Raw genomic sequence first — 12,149 nt, forward strand, 5'->3', positions numbered from 1 at the left:
ATTATTTAGTTCCATATGAATATTTGGAATATTTGTTTTAGATCTGTGAATTGTGCTATTGGTATTTTAATAGGATTGCATTGGATCTATAAACTTCTTTGGGTAATATGGACATTTTAAAAAATGTTAATACTTTATTGATTTTTTTAGAGAGACAGGAAGGGAGAGGGAGAGAGAGATAGAGAAACATTGATGAGAGAGAGAGAAAAATCATCAGCTACGTCCTGCATGCTCCCCACTGAGGATTGAGCCTGCATGCCCCCTTACCGGGGATCAGGTGCAAACCTAGGCCTGTGACCTCACCTGGTATTGAACTGGTTACATCTCGATGCATGAGATGATGCTCAACCAACTGAGCCACACTGGGAAGGGCTAGTATGGACACTTTAATGATGTTAATTCTTCCAATCCATGAACATGGTATATGCTTCCCCTTCTTTGTATCTTCCTCTATTTTTTCATTGTCCTATAATTTTCAAAGTACAGATCTTTTACCTCCTTAGTTAAATTTATTTCTAGGTACCAAATTGTTTTTGTTGCAATAGTAAATGGGATAATTTTCTTAGATTCTCTTTCTGAAAGTTTATTATTGGTGTTTAGAAATGCCACCAATTTCTGAATATTAATTTTATATCCTGCTACTTTGCCAAATTAATTTATTAGATCTAGTAACTTTAGTGGAGTACTTAGGGTTCTCTATATGCAGTATCATGGCATCTGCAAAAAATGATAGTTTTATTTCTTCCTTTCCAATTTGGATGCCTTTTACTTCTTATTGTGATTGCTGTGGCTATGACTTCCAATATTATGTTGAATAAGAGGGTTAAAAGTAGACATCCCTGTGTAGTTCCTGATCTTAAGGAAAACGTGTTTAGTTATTGCCCATTGAATATGATGTTAGCTGTTTATTTGTTATACTAGAGGCCCAGTGCACAAAATTCATGCATGGGGGTGGTCCCTCAGCCCAGCCTGCACCCTCTCACAATCCGGGACCCCTCAGGGGATGTCCAACTGCCATGGTATTGGGCCTAAACTGGCAGTCGGACATCCCTCTAGCAATCCAGGACTTCTGGCTCCTAACCATTTACCTGCCTGCCTGCCTGATTGCCCCTAACCACTCACCTGCCTGCATGATCGCCCCTAACCACTTGCCTGCCTGTCTGATCACCCCTAACTGCTCACCTGCCTGTCTGATCACCCCTGATTACTCGCCTGCCTTCCTGATCACCCCTACCTGCTCACCTGCCTGCCTGATTGCCCCTAACCCCTCTGCCTGCCTGCCTGATTGCCCTTAACCACTCACCTGCGTGCCTGATCACCCCTAACCACTTGCCTGTCTGCCTGATCACCACTAACCACTCTGCCTGCCTGTCTGATCTCCCTTAACTGCTCTGCCTGCCTTCCTGGTCGCCCCTAACTGCCTCTGCCTCAGCCCCCGCTGCCGCGGCTTCATCGGGAAAGATGTCCAGAATGACGTCTGGAAGGTTATTCGACTATCCGGTCTAATTAGCATATTTCACTTTTATTATTATACTAGAGGCCCAGTGCACAAAATTCGTGCACAGGGGTGTGTGTCCCCCAGCCCAGCCTGCACCCTCTCCAATCTGGGACCCCTCGTGGGATGTCTGACTGCCCTGGTAGGATCGGGCCTAAATGGGCAGTCAGACATCCCTCTCACAATCCAGGACCGCTGGCTCCCAACTGCACGCCTGCCTGCCTTCCTGATTGCCCCTAACCACTTCTGCCTGCCAGCCTGATCACCCCCTAACCCAGTGATGGGAAACCTTTTGAGCTCGGTGTGTCAAACTTTGCCAAAAAACTGAGCATAACTCAGGTAGTGTGTCACTTTGAGGAAAAAACATTATTTCGCAAATGTTTCATCCTCAGGAGCAGCAAATGTTTCATCCTCGGCATGCGGCCGCCTTAGCGGCTGCATGTCATCAGAAATGGCTACGTGTGTCAGTACTGACACACGTATCATAGGTTCGCCATCACTGCCCTAACCACTCCCCTGCCAGCCTGATTGATGCCTAATTGCTCCCCTGCCAGCCTGTTTGCCCCTAACTGCCCTCCCCTGCAGGCCTGGTCACCCCCAACTGCCCTCCCCTGCAGGCCTGGTCACCCCGAACTGCTCTCCCCTGCAGGCCTGGTCCCCCCCCAACTGTTCTCCCCTGCAGGCCTAGGTCCCCCCCAACTGCCCTTCCCTGCAGGCCTGGTCGCACCCAACTTCCCTCCTCTGTTGGCCTGATCACCCCTAACTGTCCTCCCCTGCAGGCTTGATCGCCCCCAACTGCCCTCCCTTGCAGGCCTGGTTCCTATCTTGTGTGTTGGAGTGATGGTCCATTTGCATATTACTCCTTTATTAAATAGGATATATGGCCTTTATTATATTAAGGTATGTTCTCTTTCTTTACAGTTTGCTGTGACTTAAATGGGTGCTTCATTATATCAAATGTTTTTGCTGCATCTATAGATATGATCATATTATTTTTATCCTTTTTTTGTGGTGTATCTTATCCTTGTTTTTGTGGTGTATCACATTTATTGATTTGTTGATATTGTACCAACCTTGAATCCCAGTTAATAAATCCTACTTGATCATGGTTTAAGATGTTTTCAATGTATTACTGAATTTGGTTTGCTACTATTTTCTTGAGGATCTTTGCATCTATATTCCCATCAGGGATATTGAACTATGATTTTTGTTTGTTTGTAGTGTCTATCTGGTTTTGGAATTAGGATAATACTGCCTTCATAAAATGAGCTTGGGAGCCTTCCCTTGTCTTGAATTTTATGCAATAGTTTGAGAAGGATGGGTATTAGTTCTTCTTTGAAAGTTTGGTAAACTTCACCTTTGAATCCACCCAGTCCAGGAATATTTGATTACTACTTTGTTTTTATTAGTTGTCATTGGTCTGTTCAGATTTTCTGTTTCTTCTTGATTGAATTTTAGAAGATTGTGTGTTTCTTGGAATTTATTTCTTTCAGATTGTCCATTTTGTTTGCAATATTACAAAATATTTGTAGTATTTTCTCATAATCCTTTGTATTTCTCTGGTGTCAGTTGTTTCTTTTCCGCTTTCATTTCTTTTCTTTTTAAAAAATATATCTTATTGATTTTTTACAGAGAGGAAGGGAGAGGGATAGAGAGTTAGAAACATCGATGAGAGAGAAACATTGATCAGCTGCCTCCTGCACACTCCCTACTGGCTATGTGCCCACAACCTTGATTCCACAGGCTGATGCTCTGTCCACTGAGCCAAACCAGTTAGGGCATCCTCTTTCATTTCTGATTTAACTTAGTTGGGTTCTCTCCCTTTTTTTCTTATTTTTAATCTTTATTGTTGAGAGTATTACAAATGACCTCCTTTCATTCCCCTTTGCCTCCACAATACCTGGTTCCCACACTGCCCCAGGCCTTTACTACCCTATTGTCTGTGTTCATGGGCAATGCCTATGTGCATATAAGTTCTTTGGTTATTCTCTACCCACACCACCCCCGGAACCTCTTCCCTCTGAGATCCATTAGTCTGTTGCATGCTTCCATGCCTCTGGTTCTATTTTATTCAATGGTTTATTGTGTTCACTAGATTTTACATATTAGCGAGATCATGTGATATTTGTCTTTCCTTCAGTGGGTTATTTCACTTAGTGTAATCATCTACAGGTCCCTTCATGCTATCTCAAAGGGTAATAAATCCTTTTTTTTTTACAGCTGCATAGTATTCCATTGTGTAAATGTGCAACAGCTTTATTATCCATTGGTTTACTGGGCTGTTTCCAGATCATTGCTATTGTAAATGCTGCTATAAACATAGGGGTGCATATGTTCTTTCTGGTTGGTGTTTTGGGATTCTTGGAATATATTCCTAGAAGTGGTATCACTGGTTCAAAAGGCAGTTCAATTTTTAATTTTTTGAGGAAACTCCATATTGTTTTCCACAGTGGCTGCACCTGTCTGCATTTCCACCAATAGTGTTCTAGAGGTCCTTTTTCTCCACATCCTCACCAGTACTTGTTGCTTGTTAATGGTAGCCATTCTGGAAGGTGTAAGGTGGTACCTCATTGTTTTAACTTGTATCTCTCTGATGATTAGTGATGTTGAGCATTTTTTCATATGCCGCATGGCCATTTGTATGTCCTCTTTGGAGAAGTGTCTTAGTCCTCTGCCCATTTTTTAATTGGATTGCTTGTCTACCCTTTGTTGAGTTATATGAGTACTTCATATATTTTGGAAATTAACCCCTTATCAGATGTATCATTAGCAAATATGTTCTCCCATACAGGGGGTTCCTTTACAATTTGATGCTGGTTTCCTTTGCTATGCAGAATTCTTTTATTTTGATGTAGTCCAATTTATTTATTTTTCACTTTGTTTCTCTTGTTCTAGGCATTGTATCAGTGAAAATTCTTCTACTTGAGATGTCTCATTTTGCTGCCTGCATTTTCTTCTAGGATTTTTATGATTTCACAGCTTAAATTTAACTCTTTTATCCACTTTGAGTTCATGCTTGTGTGTGGTATAATTGGTGGTCTAGTTTCATTTTTTTGTGCATGCACCTGTCCAATTTTCCCAGCACCATTTACTGAAGAGACTGTCTGTACTCCTTTGTATGCTCTTGCTTCCTTTGCGGAACATTAATTGAGAATAATGATTAGGGTTAATTTCTGGGTTCTCTGTTCTGTTCCATTGATCGATATGCCTGTTCCTATACCTGTACCAGGGTGTTTTGATTACAGTGGCATTGTAGTATAATTTGATATCTAGTATTCTGATCCCTACAACTTTGTTCTTGTTTCTCAAGGTTGCTGAGGCTATTCAGGGTCTTTTTTAGTCCCTTAAAAATTTTTTGGAGTGCTTGTTCTAGATGTGTGAAATATGCCATTGGTGTTTTAATAGGGATTGTATTGAATCTATACATTGCTTTGGGTAGTATGGACATGTTGATGTTGATTCTATTAATCCATAAACCCTATATATTGTCCCACTTGTTTATACCTTCCTCTGTTTTTTCAATGTCCTGTAGTTTTCTGAGTACAGGTCTTTTACCTCCTTGTTTAAGTTTATTTGTAAGAATCTGGATTTTATCATTACAATCGTAAATGGAATTGTTTTTTTAGTTTTTCTTCCTAAGATTTCATTATTGGTGTATAAAAATACCATCGATTTCTGGGTGTTAATTTTATATCCTGCTACATTGCCAAATTCATTTATTAAATCTAGTAGTTTTTTTTTACATGATTACTAAGTTAATTTCAACTTTTACACCCAATTCTGCCTTGTAAAAATTACAAAATGTTCCTATCAAAATTACACTGTGAAGTGAGTACAGGTTTGTTGTTTTTGATTTAGCTCTAGAAAATATTTGGCACCAAATACACATAAAAAGTTTTAAGGCTTAATAAAAATAGACTGGTAATTTTTCAAAGCAGCTTAGAGGTTGATAAGAGGATGCTAAGAGTTCATGGATCCCTGCCAGTGGATAGAACTAGAGTCCTTCCTCTCATTTGCCTGACAGTGAGGGTGAAGGTGAGGCCACAAGGACCAGCAGCACAATGCCAGCAACCCAATTTGGAATTCACAAATTATTTTCTTGTGTATTAAAAAGCAAAATGTAGTTATAAATGGCAGTTCATTTCTACCATTAGTACATTTCATTATAAGTTAAAACAAATTAGTGTGTTTGGGCTTAAAAGTTAACCACCATTTATGACATTTTTAATGGGAGAAAAATACTCTGAATTCCAAACAATTTTCTTAAAAATGACCATTTGAAACATGAAGAGAGGAAGTACTTGATAAAGTCACATGAAATAGTATTTATTGGCTCCAAAGTCAGCAGGATAACTGAAATGAGGGAAATCTTTGGTTGACAAAGCCACATGCAGATCCCCTCAATGTGCCAGGTGTAAGAAGTGGGGTTTGAGAGGCAGCTCCTATAGGCACTTAGTGTCTCAGCCACTGTGGCTATAACTAAACACATGTGTTTCTTTTCTCAATTTTAATGACGAAGACATTTCCAGCACCTGGCATTAGCTCTGCAGGCACTCATACCAACAGCCACCACTACACAAACCCTCTCTCTCCTCTATTAACTACTGATCCAGCATGAGTGATATAGACTATAATTCTTAGGAAGCTCAATGGGAGAAACTTCTGCCTGACAGATTAAAGCAACACAACTTGTCAGGTCATTACCTTTGCTGGTAAATATCATAGAATTGGCCAGTTAAGGCTTTTTTTGCCAAACTAATCTCCTAGCCCCGTGGTCGGCAAACTGCGGCTCGTGAGCTACATGCAGCTCTTTGGCCCCTTGAGTGTGGCTCTTCCACAAAATACCATGGCCTGGGTGAGTCTATTTTGAAAAAGTTTAAGTTTAAAAAATTTGGCTCTCAAAAGAAATTTCAATCGTTGTACTGTTGATATTTGGCTCTGTTGACTAATGAGTTTGCTGACCACTGTCCTAGCCGGTCTCCAAGTCTCTTCTGGAAACTAAATATGGTCCAACTAGCGTTCCCGTTGCAGGAAAAATCCTGCAATAGGATTTCCTGCTGCACTCTACCCCGACCCACCTTCTCCACCAGCCCACCTTGCCTCCACTCCTCCCTTGTCCCCTGCCCCGCCTTCTCTTCCAGCCCGCCCCGCTCTCCTTCCTTCTCCCCTGGCCCCGCCTCCACTCCGCCCTCCTCCCCCCCCCCCCCGGCTTGCTTGCTTCTCCACAGCTTTGCTTCCTTCAGCATCTCTTGGCTTCTTTCTACGCTGTCTTGATATGCAAATCAGCCGCCATATTTGTTGGGTTAATTTGCATAGTCGTCCTGATTGGTAGATGGGCGTGGCTTGGTTGGTGGGCGTGGCGAAGGTGCGGTCAATTTGCATATCTGTCTATTATAAGGTAGGAAGGTTCTGCAAAGCTTTATAAAGTGTGGTCTAAGCAAACTTTTCTTCCTTTGGCATACCTGAGCAACTGACTTTTTTCTAGATAGGTGTCAGAAACAGACCAGAGTCAATAGTCACTTATGTGCCGAAACCGGTTTGGCTCAATGGATAGAGCGTCGGTCTGCGGACTGAAAGGTCCCAGGTTCGATTCCGGTCAAGGGCATGTGCATTGGCTGCAGGCACATCCCTGGTAGGGGGTGTGCAGGAGGCAGCTGGTCGATGATTCTCTCTCTTGATGTTTCTAGCTCTCTATCCCTCTTCCTTCCTCTCTGTAAAAAATCAATAAAATATATTAAAAAAATAGTCACTTATGTAAAGCTGGTATTTAAGAATAGCTCTTCAGATATTATTAAAGAACTCAAAGTTCTCAAACATCTCTTCTTCCCCATGTCAACAGGAATAAAGACAAATGAAAGATTTAAATAACCCAATTATGTATCTGGATATATTTTTAGTCTTACAGAAGTCAGTGGGCCTTGCAGATAAATGAACTGTCCACATTAGTGGTGAAGAGCTAAGGCTGAAATTTAAGGATGACAGAAAAAAAAAAAAAACACCAAACAATTCACAAGCAAAACCAGTCTGTGAAGAGACCGAGTCCAGTCCCTTGTGAGTGAAAGGCAGATAGATCACCCCAGAGGATCAGGGTACAAAATCTCTCCATAAAGCATAAGACTGAGAAAACTTTTTTGGTTTTTGTTGACAGCTGCCGAAGGAAAGCAATCAAAATGCTTCAAGAAAAGAATGCAGAATACTCTGTGCCTGGGTGCAAAAGAGGTCTCGGGTTTAGCAGCAGTAGTCCCAAGAATGGAGACTAGTGTTTTGGCTTATGCCCAACGCATGGGTAGTTTTTGGCTTTCTTTATGAGGCTTTAAACTCTCTGCTACTGTGTGAAGTGATTCCTAGATACCCAGTTGGATGGCAGGTCACCGATGCAACAAGGACTTGGAAGATCTCACTTCATCAGGGCCCCTGTAGCCTTGCACCAGCTCCCCACCCAGCCCAACTGAAAGTTCCTCTCACATCCAAAATTACGTATGACTGTTCACCAAGGCGTCACCACCTCCCTCTCCCCCCCAAGATATGTCTCTCGCAGTCTGGAAGGTGAGGTCCTCTGTGGCTCTCGTGGTGGCAGGGGAGCCTGAGCAGTGGCTTCAGATACACAACAGACCCTCTCCCCACCCCCGTTCCTTTGGGCTAAAGGAAACTATAATATTTGAAATCCTATCTTTCAATTTTCTTTCCTATCTTTCAATTTTCTTATCTGGCTACAGGGGAAGCAATAGCTTCTCTAGTAGAAGGAGATGCTGGATTTGCCTCCAGGTGGATTCAGGACTTTGTTGTGAGATCGAGGACGTGGGCCCAACCTGGGCTCATGGCTGTCAGCTGTAGGTGTGGGCTGGGGCTCCTGGGCACAGTCTGCTTCTCTTGGGCCACCTTTCTCACCTGGATCTTCTCTGGACAAGGTGCTCATGCCAGCTGTAAAGTCCAATTTTTGGTTTTCTCCTTCACATAAGAGCACATGGTCCTTGGGTTTGTTGGGATGTGCCAAGGGTAAAGTAGCCATCACTGGGGACCAAAAAATGTCACCGGTCTTCCCACCAGGTAGGTTCAGACGCTGTCGAGTGTGCACAGGCATTGATTCTTCAAAGATACCACTTCCTTTCCCCCCCTGGAGCTGGCTCAGCCGCCCTCACTCTCCGGAATATGGAACATGTCGCCCCCTGCTCAATGCCTGGTCATCTGCCGCACCTAAATTTAGTAGTTTTTTTTAGTGACCACTTTAGTGTTTTCTATACATAATATCATGTCATCTGCGAATAACAGTTTTACTTATGCCTTTCTAATTTGGATTCCTTTTATTCTTTTCTTATTGTCTGATCGTTTTGGCTAAGACTTCCAGTACTATGTTGAACAGGAGTGGTGAAAGTGGGCATCTCTGTCTTGTTCCTGTTCTTAGTGGAAGTGGTTTTAGTTTTTGCACGTTAAGTATGTTATTGGCTGTAGGTTTGTCATATATCGGTTTTATTATGTTGAGATATGATCCTTCTATACACACTTTGCTGATAGTTTTTATCAGAAATGGGTGCTGGATTTTATCTAATGCTTTTTCTGCATCTATTAATATGATCATGTTATTTTTGTCTTTCAATTTTTTATGTGATGTATCACATTTATTGATTTGTGAATATTGTACCAGCCTTGCATCCCTGGAATGAATCCCACTTGGTCATGGTGTATGATCTTTTAAATATAGTGCTGGATCCAATTGGCTAATATTTTGTTGAGGATTTTAGCATCAGGGATATTGGCCTGTAATACTCTTTCTTTGTAGTGCCCTTATCTGATTTTGGTATTAGGATAATGCTGACTGCAAAAAAAGAGCTGATAAGAGTTCCTTCCTCTGCATTTTGGATTGGTTTGAGGATAGGTGTTAGTTCTTCTTTGAATACAGGCAGTCCTCGGGTTATGTCGGAGATCCGTTCCTACAGTGCGATGTAACTCGATTTTTACTGTAAGTCGGGAACCCACCTACATAAGCACTTTCATCACTCACGTGGAGCACATACACAGCAGTAATGAAGTGAAACAGTAAAAAAAAAAAAATTAAAAGAAAGATAGCAATTCCTGACCTTACTTGTGGTAAATACAGTAAATAATAAAAAACATAAAGCACATATGTACATACGTTGAAATGATGGAACTTTTTTTTAATATAAATACTGTAAATGGGAGATGGCGACATAACCACAAAACAACGTAAGTCAAGTCCAACATAACCCTAATAACCCGAGGACTGCCTATATTTGGAATAACTCTGCTGTGAAGCTGTCCAGGCCAGTGTTTTTGTTTGCTGAGAGTTTTTTTTTTCCTGCTTTAATTTTACTAGGTGTCATCAGCCTATTCAGGTTTTATGATTCTTCCTGGGTGAGTTTTGGAAGACTGCATTTTTCTAGGAATTTGTCCATTTCATCCGGGTTGTCCAGCTTGCTGGCATATAGTTGTTCACAGTATTTTCTTGCAATCCTTTGTATTTCTGTAGTGTCAGTTGTTACTTCACATCTTTCATTTCTGATTTTATTTATTTGGTTCCTCTCTTGATGAGTTTGGCTAAAGTTTCATCAATCTTGTTTATCTTTTGAAAGAACCACCTCTTGGTTTCATTGATCTTTTGTATTTTTCTTTTTGGTCATCTATGTCATTTTTCCCCCCACACTGATTTTTATTATTTCCTTCCTTCTACTTACTCTTGGATTTTATTGGTGTTCTCTTTCTAATTCTTTAAGTTTTAGAATTAGATAGTTTATTAAAAATTTTTATTCTTTCTTGAAGTAGGCCTGTAATGCTATTAACTTCCCTTACAAGGCTGCTTTCATCCTGTCCTATAGATTTTGGGTTGTTGTATGTTCATTTTTATTTGTTTCCAGGAAATATTTTATTTATTCATCTCATTGCTAACCCATTCATTGTTTAATAACATGCTAGTTAGCTTCCATGTGTTTGAATGTGTGTTTTTTTTTTTGTAGTTGATTTCTATGTTCATGCCATTGTGATCTGAGAATATGCTTGATATAATTTCAATCTTCTTGAGGTTGTAGAACCTTAGTTTGTGTCCTAACATGTTGACATGTGTTTATTGCCATTATTAGTGCCTATGTTCTTCTTTGTCTATATTTCTTTTTCTTCTTACAATTGTCCCTTTATCATTTCTTGCCTTGCTGGATTGGTAGTAATAAATTACTTTAACCTTTTTTTTTATGACTTGGATGCTTTTTATTTCACCTTCAATATTGAATGATAGCCTTGCTGGATAGAGTTGTCTTGGTTTCATATTTTTTACTTTCATAACTTTGAATACTTTATGCCATTTCTTTCTTTCATGTAGTGTTTCTGTTGAGAAATAAACTGACAGCCTTATGGGAGCTCCCTCGTAGTTAACTGACTGTGTCTCTCTTGCTTCCCTTAAGATTCTCTCTTAGTCTTGAAAGTTTGCCATTTTAATTATGATGTGTTTTAGTGTGGATCTCTCTGGGTTCATCTTGATTGGGACAAGCTATGTTTCTTGAACTTGAGTGAATTTTTTTTTCCCTTACCAGGGTAGGAAAGTTTTCTGTCAATATTTATTCAAACAGTTTCTGTATTTATTGCTCACTTTTTTATCCCTCCAGTATCCCTATAGTCTCAAATCTCCCTTAAACTGTTCTCCTGCTTTTTATTTTTCTTATCCAATTCCTGCCCTGATTGCATATTTTATTTCATTGGTTTCTAATTTGCTGATTCTGTTCTCAGCTTCTTCTAGTCTACTGTTGATACCTTCCAGGGTATTTTTTTATTTCAGCTGTGTCATTCTTCATTTTCAATTGATTCTTAATCTTGGTTTCTACCTCTTTTTTCATGCTGTTGTAGTTCTCATTAAGTTGCTTGTAGTTCTCAATAAGTTGTTTGAACACCCTTATAATCATTACTTTGAATTCTTTATCTGACAAATTACTTGCCTCCATTACATTTAGTTCCTTTTCTGGCAATTACTCCTTTTTTTTTCATTTCTGTGTTCTTTCTTTGTCTCTCCATTTTAGCAGTCCAGTAGTCTGGGGCGCCTGTTGAGGTGGGCCAGGTCACTAGGGGGCAGATCTGTATGTCTGGTGGCAATGGGTTGTGCTAAGTCACAAGGGTGGGTCTGATCATCTGGTGGCACCAGAATATGCACACCAGGTGGTGGTGGTAGTCCTTGCTTCCTGGGTTGTCTAATTGCAGGGTGGTCTGGTCTTCCGGGAGTGCCAGTTCAGGCACACCTAGTTGCAGCGGTAGGTCTGTATTTCCAGGTGTGTCAGGTCACAGCTGTGTGTCTGATCACAAGTGGTGCAGCTGGTCATCTGGGAGCATTAGGGTCAGGCACAATGGGTCATGAAGGCAGGTCCATTCTTCTGCAGGCATTGGATCTTGGTCTCAGGGCTGGGCACTGTGCACTTCATGGCAGCTGGGCAGGCCAGGCAGAGTACATATCAAGGTAGCACGGCAGGCCAGGCATTCCACTGGTCAAGGCAGTGGGAAAAGCCAGGTGTGTGCATCCAGGTGGTGGGTCTGGTCATCTGGGGCCATAGTTTTGGTGCACTGGTTCCCTATGTCAAGCCTCTGTGTATGAGTGCATTAGGTTCCAGTGGTGGGGCCATGCACACCTGTCATTGGCCCAGGAGTGCTGGGACACAGCCAC

Source organism: Eptesicus fuscus, chromosome 1, assembly GCF_027574615.1.
Source record: "Eptesicus fuscus isolate TK198812 chromosome 1, DD_ASM_mEF_20220401, whole genome shotgun sequence".
Classification (NCBI taxonomy): domain Eukaryota; kingdom Metazoa; phylum Chordata; class Mammalia; order Chiroptera; family Vespertilionidae; genus Eptesicus; species Eptesicus fuscus.